Raw genomic sequence first — 16367 nt, forward strand, 5'->3', positions numbered from 1 at the left:
CTGCTGTGTATTAGGTTACTACCAATTACATCTTGAGAGAAATGTACCAAAAAGGAGGCAAAGATATTGAGTTCCTGCTGGGTACAATGTTACACAGACACACAAGTTGAACAGCTTACCAAAGGCATGATCTATTTTAACTCAGAGACGATTTAGACTGCCCTACATCTGATTATCTACAACTTCACAGGAGCAATAATGGTTATTATAACACATATCGTAAAACTTTATTCACACTAAATATAATTAAATTGTGACAGTAAAAGGAACAGATACCAAAAGTCAAATTTCTCCAGTTTACTGTCTTTGGAACTAAGGTGTTTGTGTGTTTGTTTGTTTGTTTTATAGTGTCTCCTGAATCAGGAATCTGGTCTGGTGCAATAATTTTCTTTTCCATCTCTCCCAAATTATCATAGATTTATGATGTGGCTTTAGACTGGTAGGTACGAAAAGGACTAACATCTGAGTGCCTTCTAGATACTGGATGCTGGTGGGCGTTTTCAGATACACCTTTTCCTTTCACATCCCAAAACCCTGATAAGAGAGGGACTGTTGTCCTTGTTTTTACATAGAGAGAATGAAGATTCAGAGCAGTTAAGTGATGGAACAAGTTAACCAGCTAATGAGTGAAAGAGCTGGGATCTGAACTAAAGATTAGGAGGCAAGTGGGAAAGGTATAATTAGGAGATTTTCGCTTTTGTACAATGGTCAGACTCAACATGTAGTACTCATTCAACAAGAGAAGTTTAAAAGCAGCTGGCACATTAAAGCTCAAAAAAAGGCAACGCACCTCTCCAAAGTACATGAATATGAATTCCCCACACTGACCAGATGTACTTACTTAAGCTGGGGGAAGAAAATGGTTACCACAGTTTGGCTAATATCTCCCTCTGAGCGTGGGTAGACTTGACCCCAGCTCTGACTTTGGGATGTTGAACCCTTTAGATGTGAGTTAGCAGGGGACTTGGACTTCACCAGCCCTCAAGACACGGTGATACTCAGGACTGTCACGGCACGTGGGAACGCTGTTGTTGAATATTGTGAGACATCTCAGGGGTGAAGTGTGTTTGACGGCTAGCAGCCAGAGCAGCCCACGTATCTGCCTCTCCCCTCAGCCTTCAGATATCCTAGTCCCAAACACCACTTACTTTATCCTGGCCAAAATAGACACCTCTGCCCATGGATAGGAGCACAATCCTCAGCTAAAGATGCAAAACTACCCGGGAAGGGAGACACAAACGCAGAACACCCAGCATTCACCGCAGCCTCTCTCTGGGAAGATAGGAGGGGCTTCTGCCTACAGTCCCTTGAATTTCATTTTAACATGCAGCTCAGGTCAATGACAATTGAAATCTGTTTGTCACTGGACAAGATGGCACTATTGTAGGGCACAAACCAGGTTATCTGAACGTTGTGATGGAAAAGAAAATGCATTCTCCTGCTGACAGGAGGAAGTCTGCTACCAATTCTGCAGTGATTAGAGACAGCTAGAGCTTTCTTTTTTTTTTCCTCAGCATGGAGGAGGACACAGGGGCAGAAGTGGCAGGCCGGCCTTCAAACTCAGGAATCCTTGGCTGTTGCCAGAATCATTTTCCCATTCTTTCTTTTCCTGTTTCTTCCCTGCAGGGAGTAGAGAGTGGTCTCCAGTCTCAGCTGCTACCGCTTAGCAAATGTTTCATGTCGCTCAGCCTGGGAGGGTACAGCTCAAGCTGCTGCTGCAATGGCAGTACATCCTTCACGGCAGCTTTGCACTCAAAGCCGAAAGGGGCTAAGATTGAATCAACTGCATTCAGGTTCGGGGGGAGAAAGAGGGAGCAGTGTTGTCCTCTAAATGTTGCTATTTCTGGAAGGAAGCTCTGCTATGTTTCGGTCTCAGCTTAGTAGACGCAGGGAAACTGACTTCAATATCTTTAGATTCTAGATTCGAAAGGAAGGGAGGGAGAGCATTTCCCAAAACACCAACCCATCTGAACCCATATTAGAATGAACACTTAAGTCATGACCCAATACTAACCTTTATTTTTTTTCTCTCTCTTTTCCTTGGGCAGGGGTGAGGGACAGTCTGGTGAAGCCTGTGAACCCCATCTCATAATCTCTCAATTCCATAAAAGAATAGGAAGCCAATTATATTGAAAGTCAGTTCTAAGATTCTTTGGTTTAGAATATTACTGTGGTCTAATTAGTTCAGAAATAAATTGTCTCCCCGGTAAGATTATAAGTCAGTTTAGGTCAACGACCACTATTTTTATTTTTCCTAAAACACCCCTTTCTGAGTCTCTCCACGGGTCTCCCCCAAGTGTATAGTATAGCACTTAGCACAGTTTTGGGGTTTATTAAAGCTGTGTTTCTCTTTCATAAGTTACAAACTCATAGGTAAAAAAAATGTAAATTAAAATACATACTTTTCGGGCTTCCCTGGTGGCGCAGTGGTTGGGAGTCTGCCTGCCGATGCAGAGGACGCGGGTTCCTGCCCCGGTCCGGGAAGATCCCACATGCCGCGGAGCGGCTGGGCCTGTGAGCCATGGCCGCTGAGCCTGTGCGTCCGGAGCCTGGGCTCCGCAACGGGAGAGGCCACAACAGTGAGAGGCCCGCGTACTGCAAAAAAAAGAAAAAAGAAAAAAAAAAAAAAGAAATGATCAGTAAGCAGATGCATTTGAGAGATCAAGGTCATTACTGGCATCAAGAAAACACCACCAAAACACTCTGTTGATGAGTCAAAGCTGAGTTCATTTGTGAGCAAGAACACTGCTTAATTTCAGTGGGGGTGGAGCCATGTTAGAATCTCTAAGATATTTGGCATTTGATTTAAGGTGGGTCTTTCCATGCTGGGTCGTGTTAGGACTAGGTAGGAATCATGATACAATAGTTTAGGATTGGTGGACACTGAAAGGTGAGGGTTTTGAAGAGACCTGTAGAATGAATGCTGATTTGATGCTATCTATTGAAAAATCCAACAGTCTGCTGTTCGTTTAAATGGGTTTTTCACGAAATTCCTACAGTGAAGTTATTTGCAACTTTCATCTTATGGGGCAAGAGTTTCTAGAATAGAGGTTCCATTAGGGAAGACAGGAGACAAGGAAAGTTATGGTGGTGAAGACTGATGAATAACATAGTTACATTCACGTAAAGGAGTTGTGTGGTATAGATGATTTCAAGTCTCAGAAGTAAGACTTTCCAGCAAATCTAGTTCGTAGGAAGTTGTTAGTGATCTTTGAAGCTGTAGGGGTTTGAATTGCCCCAGAATTCACAGAAATTCCTTGCCTTCCTTCACAGCTCCCCATCCCCCTAGGTCCACCCCAGTGTTATCCAGTCTGGTCCTATAGCCACCAGTGTGCTCTATACTCTAAGCTAAATCCCAGGCAGAATGGTGCTACCAGACTGTTTTCAGCTATTCCATCATCGAGGTCCTAATTTGCAAACTGTTTGAACACATTCACAATGCTAACTTCAAAACATCCCATTTGTGAATCAAAAGAACAAAATTTTTTGCAGCCTGCTGCAGTTCTTCTCAAACCAAACATTCAGTGCAAAAAAAAAAAAAAAAAAAAAGAAGAGAGGAGTTGAAACGACCATAGTGCACAGCGAATAAGGAAGAGGCACCCTTTGCCTGCCATATTGAGACTACTTACAGGCTGTAAAGAATAGAGGGAAGGAGGAAGCTGAGCAGTCCCCTTTCCCTCCTATACTTGGCCTTTCATGCTCTCTCCAACTGCCTGCTTTTGGCTACTGTGGCAGGAAGCAACCTTTGCCGAGGCAAGTGCCTGAAAATAGAACCGGAGGCAAAGAACTGATTCCCTGAAACCAGGAATCTCAGGAATCTTTATTCATCTCCATCATTATCATGTATCTGCATTCCCACCAGGATAAAACACAGAACGAACCTACCATGAAGTTAAGCAAATATATCACACCATCGGTGACCATTACAGGAATGTTTTTTTCTCAGAGGAATTTTTTTCTTAGAGAATTTTTGTCTGCAGGACAAAAGCCCTGCCCTGTTAAAGCTGGTTGCAGGTCATAAAGCCCTAACTGTTTTGTGCTCTGCTGACCTTCCCTAGTGGGAGTCAGGGCAATAGCTCAGATATGTGAGTCTCCATGAAAACTCTCAACTTCCTGATCTTACTCTTAGGGGTATCTGGAACGGCTGTGTTAACAGGTATTTTCCTTTGCATCAGTTCCTGCCTCAAATAGCTGTGATTGAAACAGAATTGCAGCATGAGTCAGCTAAAAAGAATGCAGAGAAGCCAGGGCCTCTGCAGTGATTTGGGTGCATCTAACTCACGATCTTAGAGTGACATCTAGAGTTGACAAGGGGAAGATCAGCTATTCCCTGACGATGGCGCCGACATTGTGTGATTACTCATGATGACTACAGTTTGAATTGTAATCTACAACATCAGTGTGCAATAAATGTCACCTTTCCCCCACTAAATCCAAAATAATCTGATGTGATCCACCATCCCTTCAGATTGCCAGAAAAATTCTATTTCAGTCATTATATGAGTTCTCTCTGTACAGCTCTCAAACCTATTGTTTGAGAAGGTCTCAAGAGATCTTAAATAATACAGGACAGTAAGAAAAGTGCCCCCCCCCACGTTTTTTCAGCCCAAATAGGCCATCTCTGATTTGCTCATTGTCCAGGATACAGACAGACAAGGGTTTGAACCCCACCTCTGTCAGCTGGGCAAGATACTTAATCTCCCTAAATCTCAATTTCCTTTTCCACTGTGGAAGGAAACTCAAAATGGAATCAGTATTGCTAAGAGAGCTCTCTAAAATGGAGCTAAGAGGCCATCGAGGAAGGTGACTTATGCACTTAGCCTGGGTGGAATCTGACTTTTGGACCGCTTATTGTCCTAATGAAGGCATCCAGAACATCTGCCAGAAACTCGGACCCTTACCCTAAAATAACCCGTGAGAGCCTATCTACTTATTGGACCCCTACCCTAAAACAACTCATGATTCCTTAAGGACAAATATTTCCTCACTCACCTCAGAGTCAACCACAGTTCTTGCAAGAAACTTTTAACAGCCTCGTGGCTTTTTGTCTTTAAAAGCCCCTGATTCTTTCTCTCCCCCGGAACGCTCTTTCCTTGCCTCCCAAATTGCAATTCTTAAGACCCCAAATAAGGTATTTTCTTACTTGTCACTTTCTGCATCACTCTTCGGTTGACACCATAAAATCACTCGATCTGGGGCTTCCCTGGTGGTGCAGTGGTTAAGAATCCACTTGCCAATGCAGGGGACACAGGTTCGAGCCCTGGTCCAGGAAGATCTCACATGCCGTGGAGCAACTAAGCCCATGCGCCACAACTACTGAGCCCACGTGCCACAACTACTGAAGCCCATGCACCTAGAGCCCATGCTCCACAAGAGAAGCCACTGCAATGAGAAGCCCGCGCACCGCAACGAAGAGTAGCCCCTGCTCGCCGCAACTAGAGAAAGCCACCTAGCAGCAATGAAAACCCAGTAGCCATAAATAAATAAATGTATCTAAAAAAATCACTCGATCTACTTCGTGTGAGGATTAAGTGAAGTAAATGGGAGAGAAGTCTGTGCCTGACATAAAGTGGATGTTCAGAGGCCTTTTCTTTCCACATTTCCTTTCATAAAGCCTCTGACTCCAGTCATGCTACGCTTATTTGTTCTTACTTGGTCCCCAGCATTCTACTGCTTGATCAAACTCCAGACTGTCCCCATCCTTGAGCATTGTCCTCAGAAGCCCAGTTTTAGCCAGAATCCTCCTAACTCGGTTCAGCCAGAATCTGATCAGCTTCCTCACCCTCTACCATCTGGCCTGCCTTCAGTAAGAATCTTGTTAGGTCAGTTTAGCAAAGAGTTACTCTACCCCTTAGCAATTTTCCATCCACCGGTCCCTTCCCTTACTCCCACCTACAGTTCCCATCTCTAAGGCCCCACTTTTCCTTGTTATATTTGGAGTTGAGCCCAATCTCTCTCCCTGACTGCAAAACCCCGTTGCGGTAGTCCCTACACCAATGGCGACAGTCCTAAATAAAGTCTGCCTTACTGTTTTCACAAGAATCAAAATAATTTTTTCTTTAACAGCAGCCAAGAGAGAAAAGTCACAGTGCACATTCTTGAGATACAAAAGAGTCAACTTTAACCTCAAAAAAATCGCAATTCTGTATCTAAAATTCTGCTGCATCATTTCTTTCCTGGAATCCTGGAACTCCACACATCTGTAGCGATCTTGTGAAAAATGAGAATCCAGGGAAAATTGCCTTAAATCTGCAGGATGCCTGGTGACTAGAGATGACTGGGAGATATAAATGACTATGAAGCAGGAATCTGTGATTATTTCTGCCTCCAGGTGATGCAGTCAATATTAAATGAGCTTCCCTCATCTAGAAAATGTGGGTCTTGCACTGGAGCAGACATCTCAGTAAATCACAAAGACACCACCAGCAGGCACAAGCAAGTTGTTTATTAAAAGGGCTTATCTATCTCCATCAAAGCCGGTTGCCTTCTCTTTTCTGACGATCCAATCCGAACAAGTTCTGACACCATTAAGTCCTTTTACAAACTCGGGAAACAATGAAAATGACAAATGGGTTGTAACAAAATGGGAGCTGTGGAGGGTAAAGAGTAGGGGAAACACTTTCCATCCCACATCACAATCTTCTCTCACACCTAACTCTTCCTGACTCTTTCCTCTATAAGGAAATTAATTCTTTGACAGAGAACTACAGAAATTTTAGCCAGGGAGATTATTAGAAATCTGTCATACATTGGGCTGACACTGACCATGTGGATGCCCACAGCCATCATATTAGGACGAATTAATTATATACTGTATTATATTGTTTGCTAATTGTTACATGTGATCTTTTCATTAGGCTTAAAGGATCATGTTTTCTGTATCTCATAACATCCATAATACCTACACAACACTAGGTACACAATAGGTGGCCAGTACTTGTTGACTGATTAAGTCCCATGTTGGAAACATTGTACATGGAAAGGGTAGCCATATATAGCACATCTGTGTAAAAAAAAAAAAAAAAAAAGCCCCATGAAGGCAGGGCAGGAACACCAGTCTGTAGTCTGATCGTGGGGCCTTTGTCTTCCACAGCTTCTAGCATAAAGCTGGGTATATAATAGCTTTTCGATAGATGCTTGCTTAATTGAACTTCTGCCACAGGTGATATGAAAATGGGAATGATAATTCGGGTTTTTCACACTTCTTAACTGTTCTTTATTTCTTTTGAAAATATGTCTGAGAAAAGAATTCATTTGCTGCCCAAAAAAACCCCAAAAAGCAGTATGTCAAATTATCCACCTTGAACTATGAAGAAAGGAGCTGTAAAAGAAATTTAAGTGAATGTAAGTGAATTCTTTCAATAAACTTAACAACAGCCTCAGGAGAAAGAAAAGTCACAGCTAATATGCATACTGTTTCTGGGGAAGTTTTTGGCAATAAGACAGAAGCGTGCATAATCAGAAAAGAAAAGCACCCCATACAGCTCCTTAACCAGCAAACTAGAACTGTTCCAAGTGTGTTCAGCACCCAGGCTTGTCACACTCTCTGCATGTTCCTTTTCCCTCCTGATCCATTTACTCAGTGGTAGTTAGGATATAAATTTAGTTGCTATAACAAAGACTCCCACAATAAAAAATGGCCTGAACCAGATTAAAGTTTCTCTTTCATGTAAAACACTAGGCAGGGCAGATACAGTGTCTCCATAATCATAAGAGTTCCAGGCTGTTTCTATTATATTTTTCTGCTGTCTTCAACTTGAGGTGTTCATCTCCTATCCCAATATGGCTGCTCTGACTCCTGCCATCACAACTGTACTCCAGCCAGTGGAAACAGGAGAGGAGGACGTTGAAAATATGCCCCTTTCTCTTGAGGGCATGACAGCAATTTCTCATATTAGTTCCTCCAGAATGCAGTCAACATTCTCACCTAGCACAAAGAGGGCTTGAAAGGCAGACTGTATTCTGGGCAGCTCGGTTCACAGTTAAAATTCACAAGTTCTATTATCAAAGGGAGAGGGTGAGAATGGATACTGGGGGGAAATCAGCAGTCTTTGCCATATTACATCAATTGTTTAGTAATCTCTCGGCTTTTTCTGGGTGACACAGAACAGTGATTCTCCAACTTGTTTGAGGAAGTAAAGCACCTGGGAATCATGACCCAAATGTGAACATGAGATGCTCAATATCAGTGTTTCAAAAGATGTCTCCCATGCAACATCAGTTCCACAGGACAGAGTGGAGAAAAAGTGGAGGTCAAATAATTTTGAGAAATGTTGTAACTCCATTCTTTCCTGGAGATATGTGGATGCATTCTCATTTTACAGACTCTGAGAAAACAGTTTAACTTTGTTTAATCCAGTGTTCTCCAGACTTATTTGACTGTGAGACAAAAATCCCACGGAATTAGTGTGCTGCAAAATATACATTGAAGGATAGATTTAATTTCGTCCTCTAAACTGGGAGCAACTTTATTAGCAGGAAACATGACTGTTAATTATAATAATTAAAAATCACAACTATAGTGCTTCCCTGGTGGCGCAGTGGTTGAGAGTCCGCCTGCCGATGCAGGGGACATGGGTTCGTGCCCCGGTCCAGGAAGATCCCGCATGCCACAGAGTGGCTGGGCCCATGAGCCATGGCCGCTGGGCCTGCGCGTCCGGAGCCTGTGCTCCGCAACGGGAGAGGCCGCAACAGTGAGAGGCCCGCGTACCACAAAAAAAAAAAGAAAAGAAAGAAAAAAAAAATCACAACTATAAGCTCTTATTTCCAAAACAAAACAAGCCCTCAGACAAAGACTAATTAGGTGTTTCTGAGTCTCTTGCTTTGTGTGTGTGTGGATGTGTGTGTGTTATTTTTTCACTCATTTTATCCCACAAAGGTAGCAGGTACAAAAGTTTTAGTAAAAATATAAGAGAGAAACTTGCAAAAACTCTATTGATTGGTTAAATTCTTCCAAGAATTGGGAAATTTCCCCAGTAATATGTGAATGAAACATCTGAGCCCATGTCACAAAACAGTCTGTAGGAGAACAGCTTGAAAATCCATAGGCTTTTTTTCTTTTTTTTTTTGGCTGCCACGACTCTTAGTTGCGGCACTCAGGATATTCGTTGAGGCCCTTCGTTGTGAGGAATCCAGGAAAATCGTCCTTGCTTGTAGGAGCAGAGACTACTCAATAATCAGACCACTCAATCTGTCAGTCTGTTTTTCCCATACAAAGACCTGGATAAACCCTAAAACTTTCCTACTATGAAATCATTATGTGTCCATATTCCCTACCAATGACCAAAGGTTTCTAACTTTGAGGAACGTCTTCAAAATATTTAGACATTGGATGGTAGCTTAATTTACAAGGTTATCTCTCTCTAGTTCTTTCTAAAATTTATTTTGAGATACTGAAAACGACACAATCATAATGTACAGCTCAAAGACTTTTCATAAATGGAACACATCTGATAACTAACACCCAGATCCAAAACCAGAACATTACCAGCACCCCACAAGCTGGCCTCATATCTTTTCCCAGTCACTACCCATGATGTATCTTATCTGTTTCTTCTTCTTTTTTTTTTTTTTTTTTTGCGGTATGCGGGCCTCTCACTGTTGTGGCCTCTCCCGTTGCCGAGCACAGGCCCAGCGGCCATGGCTCACGGGCCCAGCCACTCCGCGGCACGCGGGATCCTCCCGCACCGGGGCACGAACCCGTGTCCCCTGCATCAGCAGGCGGACTCTCAACCACTGCGCCACCAGGGAAGCCCTATCTGTTTCTTCTTGACAAGACTTGGGGCAGGCATCCTTGGTAGTTTGAAGATCTGTGGGAGACATACTAAATTCCCTAGTCATATTTGCAAAATATCATTTAATGGGGTTGACACACTGGAAATATTTACACAAATAGCTAACTCCATTTCTTTGTACGAATTCCTGTTAATCCTTATAAAACTGACCCTTTCTGACCTTGTTATCCAACTATCGGAATGCATCTTATTTGTGGTTTGCAGTTACTGTGCACTGACTGCAATTGTTTACCAAAGATTTAGGGAAAGTCAAGAGCTCCTGGGCAGTGTGTGTGAACCTGAGAGGGGGAAAAATGTTTCCTTTTTCTGGGAAAATCTAAAGTATAGGAACAAGAGGTTACAGGGTATAGTGGACCACAGTGGCTTTGGCCACTTAAACTTACATTTCTGCTAAAGTAGTCATTTACCTCATTCCATCACCAGCCTCTCATTGGCATTGGGGATTCCGCCATCCTTGGTCCCTGCACTTAGAAGATCTGCTCCCCATTCTGAGGAAAGGGTTGGTGGGGCACAAGGCCAGTCCCAAGTGAATGAGGACATTGCAGTAGTTCCTGGGCCAGTGGTGCATCCCTATAAAGGGATTTGCCGTGTGAGGATGTTGGGGTAGAAATCTCCAGCTAGTTTTATTCAGCCTCAGAAAAGTATGTGCTCTGGGACCTTCCTGTCACTAACATTTCTGCCTAACATCTCTGCCTTCCCTGAGTGTCCAAGGCATCACCTCTATTTGGTGGTGGGGGCGGATTAAAATGATCCCGAAATGGACATTGTCCTTAAAGTAAAGTTTGCACGAGCTGGCCAAAATCCGAAGCTCTAAGAGGTGCCACTTTTGTTAGACAATTGGTAGTCCCTGTGGCCTCTCTGCCTGGAACAAGAAGGACAGCACTGATAATGCTGCCCCTAACAGGTACCATGTTGGTCTCCCCTGGACTGGCCGTGGTCTCTGAGACAGCGCTCCTGAGCCTCCTGGTGCTGTGGACTGAGGGTGTTCACCTGTCAGAGTTCGGTTGTCCTTGACATTGACTCCACACCTCTCCAAGTGGTGCTCACAGCTCAGGAAGCTCCAATCTCCCCCCTCTTCTTGCTTCTTCTGTCTTCCTTCCTCCCAGCCAGGGAAACCTTCAATGTCTCCCACAAGCATGGAGGGATGGCTTTTTATGAAGTTCTATATTCAGTCTAGTTTAGCAAATAAATGTTATGCCCCACTCCTTTCAAGCTTTGCCTTTAGAGGGAAAGAGCCTTATTCTTTCCTTCTATGATGTCTGGCTCATGCAAAGCAAAAGCTTCACTTTTTACAACGATGGTCCATGGATTCCAAGAGCCTCTTTTGAAAGTCAAAAAGTGGACTGTCGGGCCTCCCTGGTGGCGCAAGTGGTTGAGAGTCCGCCTGCCGATGCAGGGGATGCGGGTTCGTGCCCCGGTCTGGGAGGATCCCATATGCCGCGGAGCGGCTGGGCCCGTGAGCCATGGCCGCTGAGCCTGCGCGTCCGGAGCCTGCGCGTCCGGAGCCTGTGCTCCGCGACGGGGGAGGCCACAACAGTGAGAGGCCCGCATACCGCAAAAAAAAAAAAAAAAAAAAAAAAAAAAAGTGGACTGTCAATTCTTCCTTATAAAATAGGTGGGGAGGTCACCAACAAGAAAGCACAAACCAAAAACCAAACCAAAGTAATTTGAATATAGGGGACTTCCCTGGTGGTTCAGTGGTTAAGAATCCACCTTCCAACTCAGGGGACTTGGGTTCGATCCCTGGTCAGGGAACTAAGATCCCTCATGCCATGGGGCAACTAAGCCTGAGCGCCGCAACTACTGAGCCCACACACCACAACTAAAGAGAAGCCTGCGTGCCATAATGAAGAGCCCACTAGCCACAATGAAGATCCCATGTGCTGCAATTAAGACCCGATGCAGCCAAATAAATGAAAAATAAAATAAAAAAAGCTTAGTAAAGAAGTGTGCATTGAAAGAATACTAAAAAAAGTAATTTTAATATAAATGCAAAATATTACTTCATGACACATGTGATCTATGCCCTCTAGTTAGAGTGACTGTCAGGACTAGCTGGAATTGGGCTGTGAACTGGGAAGGATGTACCCAGGGTCTTTGGCAGCCATCTTGATGCCAGAAGGGAGACCCCATCTAGGAATGAGGTGAGCACTGACAGCACATTGGCCAAATGGCCAGTTTGCTAAAGGTATTAGTTTGCTTAGGGCTGCCATAGTAAAGAACCACCGACTGGGTTGGTTAAACGATAGAAATTTATTTTCCCATGATTCTAGAGACTAGAAGTCTGAGATCTAGATTCTGCAGGGCTGGTTTTTCCTGAAACCTCTCTCCTTGGCTTGTAGACAGCTGTCTTCTCCCTGTATCCTCACATGGTCTTCCCTCTGTGTGTGTCTGTGTCCTAATCTCCTCTTCTTATAAACACACCAGTCGTATTGGACTGGGACTCTCTCATATAACCTCCTTTTACCTTAGTTACCTCATTAAAGGCCTTGTTTCCAAATAGTCACATTCTGAGGTACAGGCAGTGAGAAATTCAACATATGAATTTTGAGGGGACACAATTCAGCCCATAACATGAGATAAACATTTTCCTACATTTACTTCCTTGTTTTAGTGGTTTAGTTTCAGTTTACTTGTTTGATTTTGTGTTCCAGCTAACACCATAAAGAAAGTTCAACTGTGTGCTTCCTGGCTCCCCAATGCATTGTGTAATGGTATTGACTTTTGGTGACTTGGTCCACATCCAGTTAAGACTAAAGAGAGAACAGAGAGAAACCAGATCCTGGTTATGTCAGCTGAACCTGTAATCAGCTATGCCTGAAATCATGGTTCATTTACCTGAATCAATACAATCCCTTTGTCTCAAGTCAGCTTGACTTGGGATTTCAGTCACTTGCAACGGGAAGAGTCCTAATGGACACGGTAGCATTCCATTTTTTGTTTTTGCACAGAATTATTTTTATCAATTTTTAATAGGCTGAAAATAATTGTCTTTAAGCATCGAAATAATTTAAATCCTTGATACAAATATGTAGATATTAACACCTTTTGTTGAGGAATAATTCACAAACAATAAATGGGACCCAGTTAAAGTACATAACTTGATGAATTTTGATAGATATCACATACCCATGAAGCCACCACCACAAACAAGATACAGAACTGTTCCATCACACCAAAAGTGATGCTTATTTTTTCATATTCTTTATGTTGCTTTTCACTTTTTTTTCTTTAACATCTTTATTGGAGTATAATTGCTTTACATTTATACTAGTAAGTTAGTTTCTGCTTTATAACAAAGTGAATCAGCTATACATATACATATATTACCATATCTCCTCACTCTTGCATCTCCCTCCCATCCTCCCTATCCCACCCCTCTAGGTGGTCACAGAGCACCGAGCTGATCTCCCTGTGCTATGCGGCTGCTTCCCACTAGCTATCTATTTTACATTTGGTAGTGTATATATGTTCATGCCACTCTCTCACTTCATCCCAGGTTACCCTTCCCCCTCCCTGTGTCCTCAAGTCCATTCTCTACGTCTGCGTCTTTACTCCTGTTCTGCCCCTGGGTTTTTCAGAACCTTTTTTTTTTTTTTTTAGATTCTATATATATGTGTTAGCATACGGTATTTGTTTTTCTCTTTCTGACTTATTCACTCTGTATGACAGTCTCTAGGTCCATCCACCTCACGAGAAATAACTCAATTTCATTTCTTTTAATGGCTGAGTAACATTCCATTGTATATACGTGCCACATCTTCTTTATCAATTCATCTGTTGATGGACACTTAGGTTGCTTCCATGTCCTGGCTATTGTACATAGAGCTGCAATGAACATTGTGGTACATGACTCTTTTTGAATTATGGTTTTCTCAGGGTATATGCCCAGGAGTGGGATTGCTGGGTCGTATGGTAGTTCTATTTTTAATTTTTTGAGGAACCTCCATACTGTTCTCCATAGTGGCTGTATTAATTTCTATTCCCACCAACAGTGCAAGAGGGTTCCATTTTCACCACACCCTCTCCAGCATTTATTGTTTGTAGATTTTTTATTTTTATTTATTTTTTATTTTTTTGCGGTACGTGGGCTTCTCACTGTTGTGGCCTCTCCCACTGCGGAGCACAGGCTCCGGATGCGCAGGCCCAGCGGCCATGGCTCACAGGTCCAGCTGCTCCGTGGCATGTGGGATCCTCCCAGACCAGGGCACAAACCTGTGTCCCCTGCATTGGCAGGCAGACTCTCAACCACTGCGCCACCAGGGAAGCCCCCTGTTTGTAGATTTTTTGATGATGGCCATTCTGACCCGTGTGAGGTGATACCTCATTGTAGTTTTGATTTGCATTTCTCTAACGATTAGTGATGTTGAGCATCCTTTCATGTGTTTGTTGGCAATCTGTATGTCTCCTTTGGAGAAATGTGTATTTAGGTCTTCTGCCCATTTTTGGATTGGGTTGTTTGTTTTTTTGATCCTGAGCTGCATGAGCTGCAGGTAAATTTTGGAGATTAATCCGTTGCTTTACTTGCAAGTATTTTCTCCCATTCTGAGGGTTGTCCTTTCATCTTGTTTCTGTTTTCCTTTACTGTGCAAAAGCTTTTAAGTTTCATTAGGTCCCATTTGTTTCATTTTGTTTTTATTTCCATTTCTCTAGGAGGTGGGTCAAAAGGATCTTGCTGTGATTTATGTCATGGAGTGTTCTGCCTATGTTTTCCTCTAAGAGTTTTATAGTGTCTGGCCTTTCATTTAGGTCCTTAATCCATTTTGAGTTTATTTTTGTGTATGGTGTTAGGGAGTGTTCTAATTTCATTCTTTTCCATGTAGCTGTCCAGTTTTCCCAGCACCACTTATTGAAGAGGCTGTCTTTTCTCCATTGTATATTCTTGACTCCTTTTTCAAAGATAAGGTAACCATATATGTGTGGGTTTATCTCTGGGCTTTCTATCCTGTTCCATTTATCTATATTTCTGTTTTTGTGCCTGTACCATACTGTCTTGATTACTGTAGCTTTGTAGTATAGTCTGAAGTCAGGGAGCCTGATTCCTCCAGCTCCATTTTTCTTTCTCAAGATTGCTTTGGCTATTTGGGGTCTTTTGTGTTTCCACACAAATTGTGAAAAATTTTTTTTCTAGCTCTGTGAAAAATGCCCATTGGTCGTTTGATAGGGATTGCATTGAATCTGTAGATTGCTTTGGGTATTATAGTCATTTTCACATTGCTGATTATTCCAATCCAAGAACATGGTATACCTCTCCATCTGTTTGTATCATCTTTAATTTCTTTCATCAGTGTCTTATAGTTTTCTGCATACAGGTCTTTTGTCTCCTTAGGTAGGTTTATTCCTAGGTATTTTATTCTTTTTGTTGCAATGGTAAATGGGAGTGTTTCCTTAATTTCTCTTTCAGATTTGTCATCATTAGTGTATAGGAATGCAAGAGATTTCTGTGCATTAATTTTGTAACCTGCTACTTTACCAAATTCATTGATTAGCTCTAGTAGTTTTCTGGTAGCATCTTTAGGATTCTCTATGTATAGTATCATGTCAACTGCAAACAGTGACAGCTTTACTTCTTCTTTTCCTATTTGGATTCATTTTATTTTTCTTCTCTGATTGCTGTGACTAAAACTTCCAAAACTATGTTGAATGATAGTGGTGAGAGTGAACCACCTTGTCTTGTTCCTGATCTTAGTGGAAATGCTTTCAGTTTTTCACCATTGAGAACGATGTTGGCTGTGGGTTTGTCATATATGGCCTTTATTTTGTTGAGGTAAGTTCCCTCTGTGCCTACTTTCTGGAGGGTTTTTATCATAAATAGGTGTTGAATTTTGTCGAAAGCTTTTTCTGCATCTATTGAGATGATCATATGGTTTTTCTCCTTCAATTTGTTAATATGGTTTATCACATTGAATGATTTGCATATATTGAAGAATCCTTGCATTCCTGGGATAAACCCCACTTGATCATGGTGTATGATCCTTTTATTTTATTTATTTATTTATTTATTTGCGGTATGCGGGCCTCTCACTGTTGCGGCCTTTTCCGTTGCGGAGCACAGGCTCCGGATGCACAGGCTCAGCAGCGATGGCTCATGGGCCCAGCCGCTCCGAGGCATGTGGGATCCTCCCGGACCAGGGCACGAACTCGTGTCCCCTGCATCGGCAGGCGAACTCTCAACCACTGTGCCACCAGGGAAGCCCTGTATGATCCTTTTAGTGTGCCGTTGGATTCTGCTCACTAGAATTTTGTGAGGATTTTTGCATCTATGTTCATCAGTGATATTGGCCTGTAGTATTCTTTCTTTGTGACATCTTTGTCTGGTTTTGGTATCAGGGTGATGGTGGCCTTGTAGCATGAGTTTGGGAGTGTTCCTCCCTCTGTTATATTGTGGAAGAGTTTGAGAAGGATAGGTGTTAGCTCTTCTCTAAATGTTCGATAGAATTTGCCTGTGAAGCCATCTGGTCCTGGGCTTTTGTTTGTTGGAAGATTTTAAATCACAGTCTCAATTTCAGTGCTCGTGATTGGTCTGTTTATATTTTCTATTTCTTCCTGGTTCAGTCTTGGAAGGCTGCGTTT

At 42.7% G+C, this 16367-nt stretch overlaps 1 pseudogene; it reads left to right on the top strand.

Annotated features, from left to right (window-relative positions):
• Positions 1-11876: 11876 nt before the first annotated feature.
• Positions 11877-16367, top strand: part of LOC132491706 (mediator of RNA polymerase II transcription subunit 25-like) — a 57730-nt pseudogene continuing 53239 nt past the window's right edge.

Source organism: Mesoplodon densirostris, chromosome 6 (assembly GCF_025265405.1).
Source record: "Mesoplodon densirostris isolate mMesDen1 chromosome 6, mMesDen1 primary haplotype, whole genome shotgun sequence".
Lineage (NCBI taxonomy): Eukaryota > Metazoa > Chordata > Mammalia > Artiodactyla > Ziphiidae > Mesoplodon > Mesoplodon densirostris.